Genomic DNA, 11,882 nt, shown 5'->3' on the forward strand with positions numbered 1-11,882 from the left:
TTGCAAACTGGAGAATCATTGATAGTGGTGAGTCACAACTTGAATCTTTGAGTGCAAAATTGATCCTTACACGAGTAAGTTGAGTCTTTTCGTATGCATTCATGATTGAATCTTGTGTTGCACTTTTTGAGACATCCCTTTTTGAACTGCTAAAGTTGAGTTTTACTTGAGGACAAGCAAAAGTTTAAGTTGGGGGTGTTGATAAGGCCACAATTTGGACTCATTTAGGGCCTTATTTTAATAGAATTAGTGTCCTTAAATGCATGGTTTGTGCCAATAAATGATGTAAATCCTTGAATTTCAGGTATTTGTATTTAGGAACGATGCATGGACAATATTGATCAAGAAAGAAATAAAGCAAGCTAAAGGGATGAAGACCTGATAAGCACCGATGTCATTCAGCGAATCGCCAAATTTCCAAGATACCGCCTAATGTTACAAAATGGTGGAGCTTAAATGGGGGTGAATTTGGCGAGCTGTAATTCCATTCGGCGTGTCGCCGATCTATTCGGTGAAGGACAACTAGGTCAGTAAAAGTACTAATTAAGATTCAACCAAGTGTTGATGGGCGAGATAGAAGGAAAAGGGTGAATCACAGAATTATTCGGTAATCTCGACCTGGATCGTCTAAAGGTACAGTAGCCAGACCAAGAAGAAGTGAAAATGAAGGCGAGATGAACAACAATTGACGAATCGCCGATTTGTCGATGACACCTAACTTACCTCGCCAAGTGGTCTTAAACAGTGACACTTCAAACTTATTTAAATTAGTTCTGTCTAGAGAAAGAAATTCATTCAAAAATGTGAGGAAGAAATTACTTAGAGAGAAAACATTATTGAAGGCTTTTGCAACTGATTTTAGTAAGACTTTCTTAGAGATTTTGTAATAGAGAAGATTTTTAGTTGATTTCCTCATACAATTATCATTTTGTTCTCAACTATGGGACTAAATATGGATATTGATGTGTCTATTTTCTATATGAGTGGCTAAAACCCTTCTCTTGGAGTTTTGACTATGAAGCTAATTGTTGGGTTTTGCTAAGTGGGTCTTATTGAATTGCACATAATGGGGTTAATTTGAAGTGGGTATGAGTTGCAGCTGCGTTTTGAAATTGTTTTGCATATTTAGTGTAACAAGTTTAGTGTTGTGAGCTTGCTCGAGAGAGAGGCACAGAACCAGGTAGGAAACTTAGCATCCTTAGTAGTGGGTTACCTAGATTACAGCTCGAGAGAGTGAAATACATAATATATCCTTTTTATCCAGCTCAAGAGAGTGGATTTGATGAGGTTAAAGGGTTGGGCATCTTCCGATTATGTTTGATGTTCGAGAGAATTCGACATAGAAAAGGTAATTGTTCGAAAGAAAGTTATCTTATATAAGGCCTGACCTACCCACAACAAATTATCCTATTGTGAGTATCAACATTCACTATCTAAAGTAAAATTCGACATTTGGCTGGTCAATTCCCAAAGTTCCACTTTACTATTTGTTTATTTCGGTTGATTGGTGAAATTGGAGTGAAATTTGACATTTGAAACTCAAACCATAAAAGTGTAACAAGTGTTTCATTGAAGAGATTGTTGTCACAAATTCATCTTCGAATTGGAAGGAAAAACTACTCCCTTGGAACTCGACGGCAACTCACTTAGTTGGGATATATTATTATTGAACTATCGTTGACACTTAGTATTGGATAAAGTGTCTTGATACGTTAATCACCAAGTCTTTTGCTCAGCTGCATCTATTGTCTACCATGGTGCGAGGTCTATCTGTGGGTATTTTAGAGTCCACTATCTGCAATTTTATTTATGGCCCGTCACATGCCTGATGTATCTGAGATTTGGACTTATTTAGGTCATTGTTTATATAGATTTAGTGTCCTCGAATGCTTAATATGTGCCATAAATTGATGCTAAAACCTTGATTTTCACGTATATTGATTGAGGAGCAAAGCAAGAACACTAACACGTAAAAAGGAATAAAACAAGCTGAAGAAATGAAGAATGGTGAGCCTGAAGATTGCCCAGAGCACTTGGGTGTGTCGTCGAGTGGCTAATCTCATCGCCTAAAGTTCCAATGTGCCAAACTCAAAAGGAATAAAGTAAGTAGGTGATGAAAAGGAGCAGTCGGTGAATCATCAAGCAGTTCCGCAAAGCAAAGATAAATCAACCAAAGTTACAAATTTCAAGGATGCTGAATGCTAAGGCGAAAAGGTGATAGAAGAGGTCAAATGGTGGCTCACTGAGTAGTTCAGTGAGCCCTACTTACTCCGGCAATCTGCCCTTCGTGGTTATTTTTTGCGACTATAAATTGATTTTAAATTGTTAATTTAGTATTAAATTTTGTAATCAATTTAGTCAAGAACAGTTTTTTCTAAGGTTTCTCAGCAGAATTGAAGGTTTTGAGACTCAGATTTTGCAAGTGGGTTTCGAATTTTCTACAAATTGGAGCATTGTATAGGCTTAATTACTCTTACTCAGTTGATGGCTAGTCGATTTGGTAATTGTTTTTACTTTTTATGATGTTTGGCTAAAACTCCAATTCATGAGGTGTGATCAAGTGATTATGGGTTGAATTAGTTTATGGGTATTTCTAATTGCTAGTTTAATTCTTATATTGAAGTGGGTTTAATCAGTAATTGTGGTTTAACTTATGAATTGTAGTTGCAAATGCAGTTCTATCCTTGTGTTCTTAGCTTGTGGGAGAGAGAGGTTTTAGAACTCAAATTATATATTAATAATTTGTAGTTATTGGGTTGATTTGGGTTCAGCTCGAGAGATTGAATCCTCAACCTAATCCTACCGATCTTAATAGAGAGGGAAAATGTATTAAGGTTATGGGATGTTCTTAATTGCTATGCTTATTGATGTTCGAGAGAAATCATTTGATGTGGAATAGTTTTTTCAAACGCAAGCTATTTCAATTATAGTCTAGCCTACCCACTTATATTTAGATATATACTAGTAGTTTCAATTAATCATATATCAAATTTTCCTATAATCGATCACATCCAAGGAATTCCTCTCCTTATTGTTATTTAATTATTGTTTGATTGCGTTGTAGTTGATAATTGCAAACCAAAACCCCCATTTGACATTCGTGTCACCCGTTTGACTTGTTTATATGTCTTTTTCCGATAATATATATTCATATATTTAGCTAGATCACATTTTTACTTCATAACTAGACTTTAAACACGTACCGCTCCCTATGGGATTCGACCCCAACTCATTTGTTGGGTTTTATACTACTTAATGGTCATTTGCACCTAGAATTGGATGAGGTGTGCTTGAAATGTTAATCAATGCTCAGCCAATTAATACTGTGGAGTACGATTATCCGATGAGGATAGTATAGGGTAAATCTTTTTGAGACTGCTAACAAAGGGAATCAGTGCTACGCTGGATGGCCCGACACATCGTTGAGGAGGGAAGAAGCATCGAGTGGGTGTAGAATATGCAGTCGCCTATCAAGAAGGTAACTTTGAAATTTAAGGCCAAATTTTGGTGGTCCATCGTCCGACATTGACTGTCCCCCACACAGGCAAACAATGTTGTCGCTTGGGACTGTGCAGTGATGCTTGGGGCACTGATGTCAGGTTTTGAGATTGACTTTGCCAAGGTTATTATTGAACAGATTCATGAGACGGCTTTTCGGCGGGCTTCTACCTTACCTATTCCGTGCCTGGGTTTTCACCTGTGTAGAAAGGAAGTAATGCTGATATTGCATTGTGTAGGTTGGTCGAAGATATCAAGACAATTTATGTCTGGTTAGGACATGATTATACGAACCACGTTGCCCCTCGTAAGAGTACTATAGTTACAGTCCATCCATTAGGTGTTTATCTAGCTAGAGATGTTGAGAAGGTAGAGGTGGAGTAGGCTGCTGATGCTACTATACCTGCCACAACAGCCGAGGCACGGCCCCTCTTTCCTCCTCCATTAGTCATACTGCGAGCTCTTCACGTGCTACTACCCCTTTGAGGTATTTTTTTATTCTTGTGGCTCGTGTTCATAAATTAGACACTTAAATGTCTACACTCTTGCGGCATATGAGACCATGGATGCATAGGTCCATGGAGGATTTAGAGGCTATCATGGACAGGATGATGGATGAGAAGATCAAGTCGGTTCACACAAGGCTGGATGCATTCTAGCTCAGGGTATTGAAGAGGCATAGGCCCACTATTGATCTCACTACTTTCAAGATGGAGTTGTTTATGATCCAATTTGATGTTGATGTTCTTCTTTCTCTTGCAGAGACTGTCCTTGAGACCACACAAGAGGTAGAGGCAGATGATGTGGTGCTGGGCATATTATATGGGGATGAGATTCTTCTACCTTACACTTGAAATTCAACTGGGAAGCGCACCTGGTCTTCTAAACACACAACTGATGCTGATGAGGCACGATGGGTAAGGAAGAGAAAGCGGCAACAGTTGGAGGCATCACAGCGACAACTTATTTTTGAGGAGGAGCTGCGGCGGCGAAAATTCCAGGAGATGGGTCTAGGTGCATCCTGTTCATGGGGCACTAGTGATTGTGTTTTTACTACTATTGAGGGCGTTACTAAGGGTGCCACTCGAGATTATCTAGCGGGTTTTGGGAAACTGGATCCACCTGCTTCCTGATGGGTCTTCAGCGCTTATGTGCCACAGGTTTGCTCCACCCTTTGTTTTACATTCTTTGTGTACTCAGGGTAATTAAACTATATTTACATATGGCCGGAGTAAATGGGTTGTGAGTGGTAGGGTGAAGTCTGAGTAATCCAATTCATAATCCTCCCTTGGGGTTTTCTTGCCTATGTTCTTTTTCCCCAAGGGATTGTTTACATTTCTGTTGAAGAGGTGTGTTTTGGATGGCATAAGTGCAAAGGTAAACTAAATGAATGAAAGCATGATGGCAAGAAGATAATAAAAACGGATACCTTTCCAAATATTTCAAATTGTGCTAAATTTGTGGGCTTAATGAGTTGAATGTGTTTGATCTTCATATGATATGATAAGAAGCAATATGATAACATGACTTAAGCTAGAGCTTGAACTAGATGCTTCAATGATTCGATAATGGAACAATGTGCCATGTTTGTGTAAGGTGATTTTTCATATTCATATAGTTAATGTCAATCTAGAACTTGACTTGTTGGTCCTGCTATGATGATCTAGGCTTTAAATTAGGAAATGATCATAGGAACTTGTTTATAATAAGTCCAGATGAGCCTAAATGAACCCAACAAAAAGAAACAAATGTTCCCTTCGATTACCATTTCTTTCAATACACCTAACTCACCTTCCCTAAAATATGTTTTGCCCCTTGTCCCTCCTTGGACATTGTGCACCTTAACTTAGCCAGAAAGCCTAAGTTGAGGGTGGCTAAATTCAGAAGATACCTTATTCTTGGACCTGGTCATACCTAGGACAACATGCACCTCAACTCATGCAGGATACATAAGTTGAGGGTGGTTATGAGAAGAAGGAAAACTAAAATAAAAAAAGGTATGAAAGTGTTGTTATCAAAGGAAGAAAAAGATGAATGGAAAGTAAAAGATGTGACTTGAATACAAAGGAAATAAAAGAATGAAAATGCTTGAATAAAAGGATGAAAAAAAGTTTAAAAAATGAAGTAAGCAAGAATGATAAGTTCAAGTCACAATCGCTCTAAATAAGTCATGAAAAAGAGTAGAAAACAAAATGATGTAAAAAGGAGGTTGTTAAAAGAGGTAAATGGCCAATGTTATGTCAAATAGTGCAGAAAAGTCACTAAAATGCCCAAATGTACAATACATGACCGTAAGCCTACGTTACAAGTGAACAAACCTTATATTTATCCTAGTTTATCAGTCTAGAAAGAAAAAGCAGTGAAAATAAGGCCAACCCTATGGCATTGAGCACTAACTAAATCTAAATCTCTTTTAAGCGTGAGTGTCTACTGAATTCTTAAGCTAAAAATCAAATTTGGTGTGAGAAAAAAGATTTCTTAGTGGTAAGGGCACTAGTTACATTGTCAGAAAGTTGGTCTCTTGGTGATTGTTTACTGTGTATGTGATGATATTTGTTGGTCTGTCTGTGTCATGTTTTGATCTACAAAAGTTATCTTTTTGAGACTAAATTAGAAGATTTGCACCGCACGAAAGAGTTGATAGAGAAAGCCATGTAATTTCTTGAGTTTTTGTGTTTGCTTTTGCATAAGTGTCTTTTAGAGTTTATCGTGTCGCCTGAGGAAAACCAATAATTTTATGTTGAGGGCATTGTTATACCGTAAGTTAAGGTATTTTTGATGCATTATACTTGAAGTTTGTGTGAGTGTTGGGTATTTTGTTATTAGATATGATGGTTCATTGATGTGATTTTGGCATAATATTGGTTTGGAGCAGTTGAGTGAGAAAAGGGATGAAGTAGCAGAAGTGGTAGTTGACGAAGCCCAACCACGGGCCGTCATCTAGTCGAGGAGACATAGTTAGAGAGGCGTAGGTGTGAGTTCAAGGAAGTCTAACCAAATGTGGAACCACGGATGCAAACGACCCCCCGTAGATGGAGTGACGGACCGTCGATCAGTGTCCGTCGATTGAATCACAAAGTTGAGTTCCAGTAATTGAACCACGGAGGAAAAGAACAGCCCGTGAATAGACCTACAGACCGTAGGGGATGACCATCGATTGAAGACCATGATTTTGGGCCAACTGATGAACCACGAGGGAGAACCACAGACCATCAGCTGAGTAACAGTGTGTAGGTTGTTATCATCGATTGAAACCGCGTCCATACTGCAATTTCCTATATTTTCTTTTCCTACTTTTTTAAGGATTTCTTTTCTATAGATATAAGTTCTGTTTTTCGTTTTTTGGTTGTTAGACACTTTGGGATATTTTGTTTTCACTTTAAGGATTATTTTGCAAACATCTTTTGCATTTATTTCTTGAATCTTGGTTTATGATATTTGGGTTTGATATTAAATTGATGATTTCGATATTCAACTATTTTAATTGTAAGTTCATGATTTATCTTGTTAACCCTAACATGAATTGTGAATTCTCAAGCATGAGTAGCTAAATCCATAACTAGGGTTCTGGGAACCATGAGCAATTAACAATGTATGACTAATAATTAAGTAATTGTAGAATAGTGTTTATTCATGTATGGTTAATCCTTTCGTTTTAGTGCATTTTCACGGTGGCCAACATTAGAACTCGCCTCGTTCCTACTTATCGGACCAAGGAACTAATGAATGATAATGGATTTAACAACGGAGATTTAGACATGTTTACCCGTTATCTAATAGCCTTGCCTTGATATTTCGAAGGCTAATATGGGGTAAGGGTAAGAGTTAGTTAAGCATACACCTGTAGACGGACCAAGTTGCGTGGTGAAATCCCTACTTGGAGGGCCAACCACTTAGGGATACCTAACTTATCAACCTTGCATGTCAACACTACGATAGACTTACTATTATTAGAAACACTGCGTTAGGAACTCGTGGGTAACACTTAAGCCCTAGTTTTCATCTCATATTGATCTCTCAAAATGTGAATCCTGTCTACTTGTTACTTATTGATACAAATCAACAAACTTATATTTTGTTTACAGCAGCCCCCCCCCCCCCCCCCCCCTTGTTACCTTTCTCGAAAATAATCTAACTAAACTTAGATAATCGTAAGTCAGTCTAAGTCTGAACCATATTTTTTATGGAATCGATCCTAACATAAAAAGTTAGGTTCTTTATTTGACAATGACCATGTATACTTCCTTCGGGAGGTATAATTTGGGTGTATCACTAATCATCTAAATTCCAAATTTAATATTTTTAAAAGGGAGATTAGTTCAATCGCAATGTAACGGGAAAAATTATAATATAGTGGATAAATAAATAGTGAGAGTTGTAGTTAATATAAATGCCAAAAGAGTTTATTTTGATTGAGTTATTGGTAAAGAAATTACACATATATCTATATCACCTTAAAAGCATGAACTCCTACCTTGAATGTTAAATTACTATAATATCCCTAACTTAGGTTGTGACTTTTTTGATGAGTTATGACTTTTCTTATAAGTTGTGACTTTTCCGATAAGTTGTGACTTTATTCAAAGGTTGTGATTTTTCGATGAGTTGTGGCTTTTCCAAAGAGTTGTGACTTTTTTAATAACTTGTGACTTTTCAAAGGGTTGTGACTTCTCAGAAATGTCATGACTTTTTAGATAAGACACGAAAAAACATGTGTTCATACTACCCTTTGTTGACTATAACTAGAGTGGTTTCCTCTCATTTTTCAACCACAATTCTTTTTAATATTCTACTCTTCTTCTTACATTTTAATTTTTTTTATGTGATTTATCGTCATTGACTGAGTTCGAAGTTTAGCGGAATATGAGGTACCACTATTCTAATGAAGTAAGTTATTCTATAATAAGACGATATTTTCCATAACCTTGAGTACTTGAGAAAAATAATTTTGATGCTATAATAATTATTTTTTTTGTTTAAAATATACATAAGTATGTAATATTCCAATATATGAGGTTAACATGATGTAGTCTAAATTCATTTATTTTTTGTTAACTATTTTTCTTGTGATGTAGATATATGCTTCTAAATATCTTTTTCCAAAATTTAGATAATTGTCACGATTTTTTTTTAAATGCTTAAGACAATTTTTTTTTAATGTTATGTATGCGGCAGAAAAAAGGAGAAGACTACAATTCCACAAAGAGAAGGTAGAAACTTAAAGAAATGAAATATTTTTTTCATTATAAGTGATGTTGTTCAGATATTAACATTAAATTATGCTACTGAAGAATATATATATTTTCTTCCAAATAGGTATTACTATGTAAACATCACCCTTTTGTTTTACTTATTTACTATTTTTTATTATTTCAGTAATTTAGACGAACAAAAGTTCATATGACTTGTAATAACGCCAGTTGAAGTTTGTAATAGTTTGATTTTTATTATTTATTTAATAGATAATTTTGTGAGATAAATATATTTTTCTTTTGTGTTTTAATTTGAGAGAGAATTTAATTATTAGTGTTCACATAACGAGTGAACAGTGGCGAATACACACGTTGTTCATTATTTATAATAAAATTAATAGATCAAGTTGTGGTAGAGACAACAATAATAAACAAAGACATAAAGGGCAAATGATCTTTTTCATTTTTCCATTTTTTATTCTTTTACCCTAAAACAAAGGAGTTTCTTCCTAATTTTTCTAAAATAGCGGCCATCAATGTAGTCCATTGTATTATTATTTTTGATTGTAAGTCCACTATTTCAAAAATAGATTTTCACTTTTACTTATAATATGATTATGTAGCCATGATAATAAATATTTTTTTAATAGATATGTAAGTAGAAATGAACAGAGAAAGTAAAGTGTTTGGTGACAAGATATTTCAATCAAATGGATCAGTAGAGTTTATATAGCATGAACATATATTTTCTCTTTCTTCTTCATTGGCTATGAATTGTGTTCTATATATTTTTTCTTTTTGTATATTTATATTATATATAAAAAAAATTGAAGTATGAATTTTCTGCTAATTTGTGTTTATTTTAAACTAAGAAAATGTTATGTCACAAGATACACTCCTTGCTAGCTATATAAAATTAGATAAGAAAATAGTGATTGATCATAAAGTGATATTAAATCAAATTAAAGATGCTATAACTAATACATTAAAGTTTATTCATCTATCAATTTTTTATTGAAAACGTGTAATGTTTTATGTTACGATACAACTTCTATAATATACTAGATACTAGATACTTTCATTAGACAACAACTATATGATATGTATGCGGCAGAAAAAAGGAGAAGACTACTATTCCACAAAGAGAAGGTAGAAACTTAAAGAGATGAAATTTTTTTTTCATTATAAGTGATGTTGTTCATATTTTTATATTAAATTATGCTACTGAAGAATATATATATATATATATATATATATATATATATATATATATATATAACAAAGAATTGGTCAAGCTAAATATTTGACATACATTATACCAACATTTCCCTTTAATAAACTAATTTCTTTAGAAGTAATTTTTGATGTTATATTTTTTTATCTCTATAACATTCTACTTATAACAGTGTTGACATTCACTTGAGAAGTATCCTTTTTTCGTAAACTTTTACCTCTCTATGATACCCTTAATCAAATATAATTTGGGTAAAAATATTTTATAAAAACTATATATTACGTATAAAGATAAAATATTGAATTTTTTTTTATAGTGGTTATGCATATACTAAATTTCAAGCATGAATATTTAAGAGAAAAATAATACTTCAATGGAATCCATAATTATGGGTCATAACCTTAAAAGGAAATAAAATTGGTGACCTTTGTTATACTGATATATTTTTTATTTATATTATGTTGGTTAAATTTGTTTACAAAATTGAGTGAAGTAAAACATAGTTCTGCTAAAGAAATATCACTTACTTTCCTTATTTAAACTTTGAATGTATTTTGAAATGTGTCAATGATATCTGGTCATTTTGATCTCAAAAGACAAGTAACTCTATGACAATCTGTAATAATTATTTAAAATCACTTTTCTTTGTTCTTTCAACTATAATCATTTACTAAAAAGCTCCAGTTTAGTAATACTAATTCTATTTTACAATCATATATTATATGATACGATACACACGTGCCGTGAAACTAGTAATTAATATAATTATGAAGGAAATTTACCATAGTTAATATTCAAAAAATATTACATAATGGCCTAGAAGAGGTACCAAAAATAGGTAATTTCTTCCGCACTACTACAGCCATAACAATGTGTATCTCACTCATCTTCTGCACTATCCCATCCACACTTGAGAACAATAACTACATGTTTAATAGTCCAACAACGAGTGAGGTTTTTAATGAATAAACTATTTAATACCCAAATTGCGCTTAAGAATTCTTGAAGACGTTCTCGATTGTACCTTGTTATTTTTCTTTGTTATTGCGTTAATTTTATCTCACCAATAGTCTTTATCCTATCTTGGCTAGATTCACCACCTAAGAAGATTGAAATTAAAGCAAACACATATCTTACAACGGTGTGACCTCCTTTTGATGCTTTGTTTAGCATTTCAAGTGCAACATCTGCATTTCTATTTCTAAAATACTTCATAAAAATTAAACACATGATTATGAATTAAAATTGATTTAGCACCCGAATAAGTGGATAATTCCTTTAACCAGTCAAATACACAAAAAACTAATTTAAAATAAATTATTACCACGCTTGTTCTGTACAAGGTTTCTTTATATCCACAATGTACATATAGGCTCATGAAAGAATCAAATTTTTGGTAATAATCATCGGTTAGGAGTATCAATGTAAAACATTATTAATCAGAGCGTCTTCGAACGATATCTTCTTATAGATGGAATCGCTGAGTTCCAATTTCATAAAAAAGATTGCAACTGAATAATTGATCGTTTAGGGAACATAAATTTAAATAACGAATTTTAGAAAATATATACATACCTTAGTCTAAGACATAGGAAATCCTTGAACGAGGCAGGGGATACCCTTTCTACAATTTCAACAAGTAAACCTGAATCAAAGGATTTAAACGAAGAACATGTTTTCTTCATTTTTTTCACTGTGGGATGATTTTCGGATTTTAAAAGGGTAGAATGCAGAGTGAATTACTTTGTAATTTTTTAGGAATATTTGACATCTTAAATGTTTTTTAATAAATTACTCTAAGGAAGAGTTGCAACTTTTTATAATCATAATGCAAAATTTGTGACACTTCAATATACTCTCAGACCCTTTAAATTTTTTATGTGTCCTGTCCCCAAACATCCCCCACAATTACTTTATTTTTTAATTTAATGTATATTTTTCAATTACTTAATGGATTA

Source organism: Solanum stenotomum, chromosome 5, assembly GCF_019186545.1.
Source record: "Solanum stenotomum isolate F172 chromosome 5, ASM1918654v1, whole genome shotgun sequence".
NCBI lineage: Eukaryota > Viridiplantae > Streptophyta > Magnoliopsida > Solanales > Solanaceae > Solanum > Solanum stenotomum.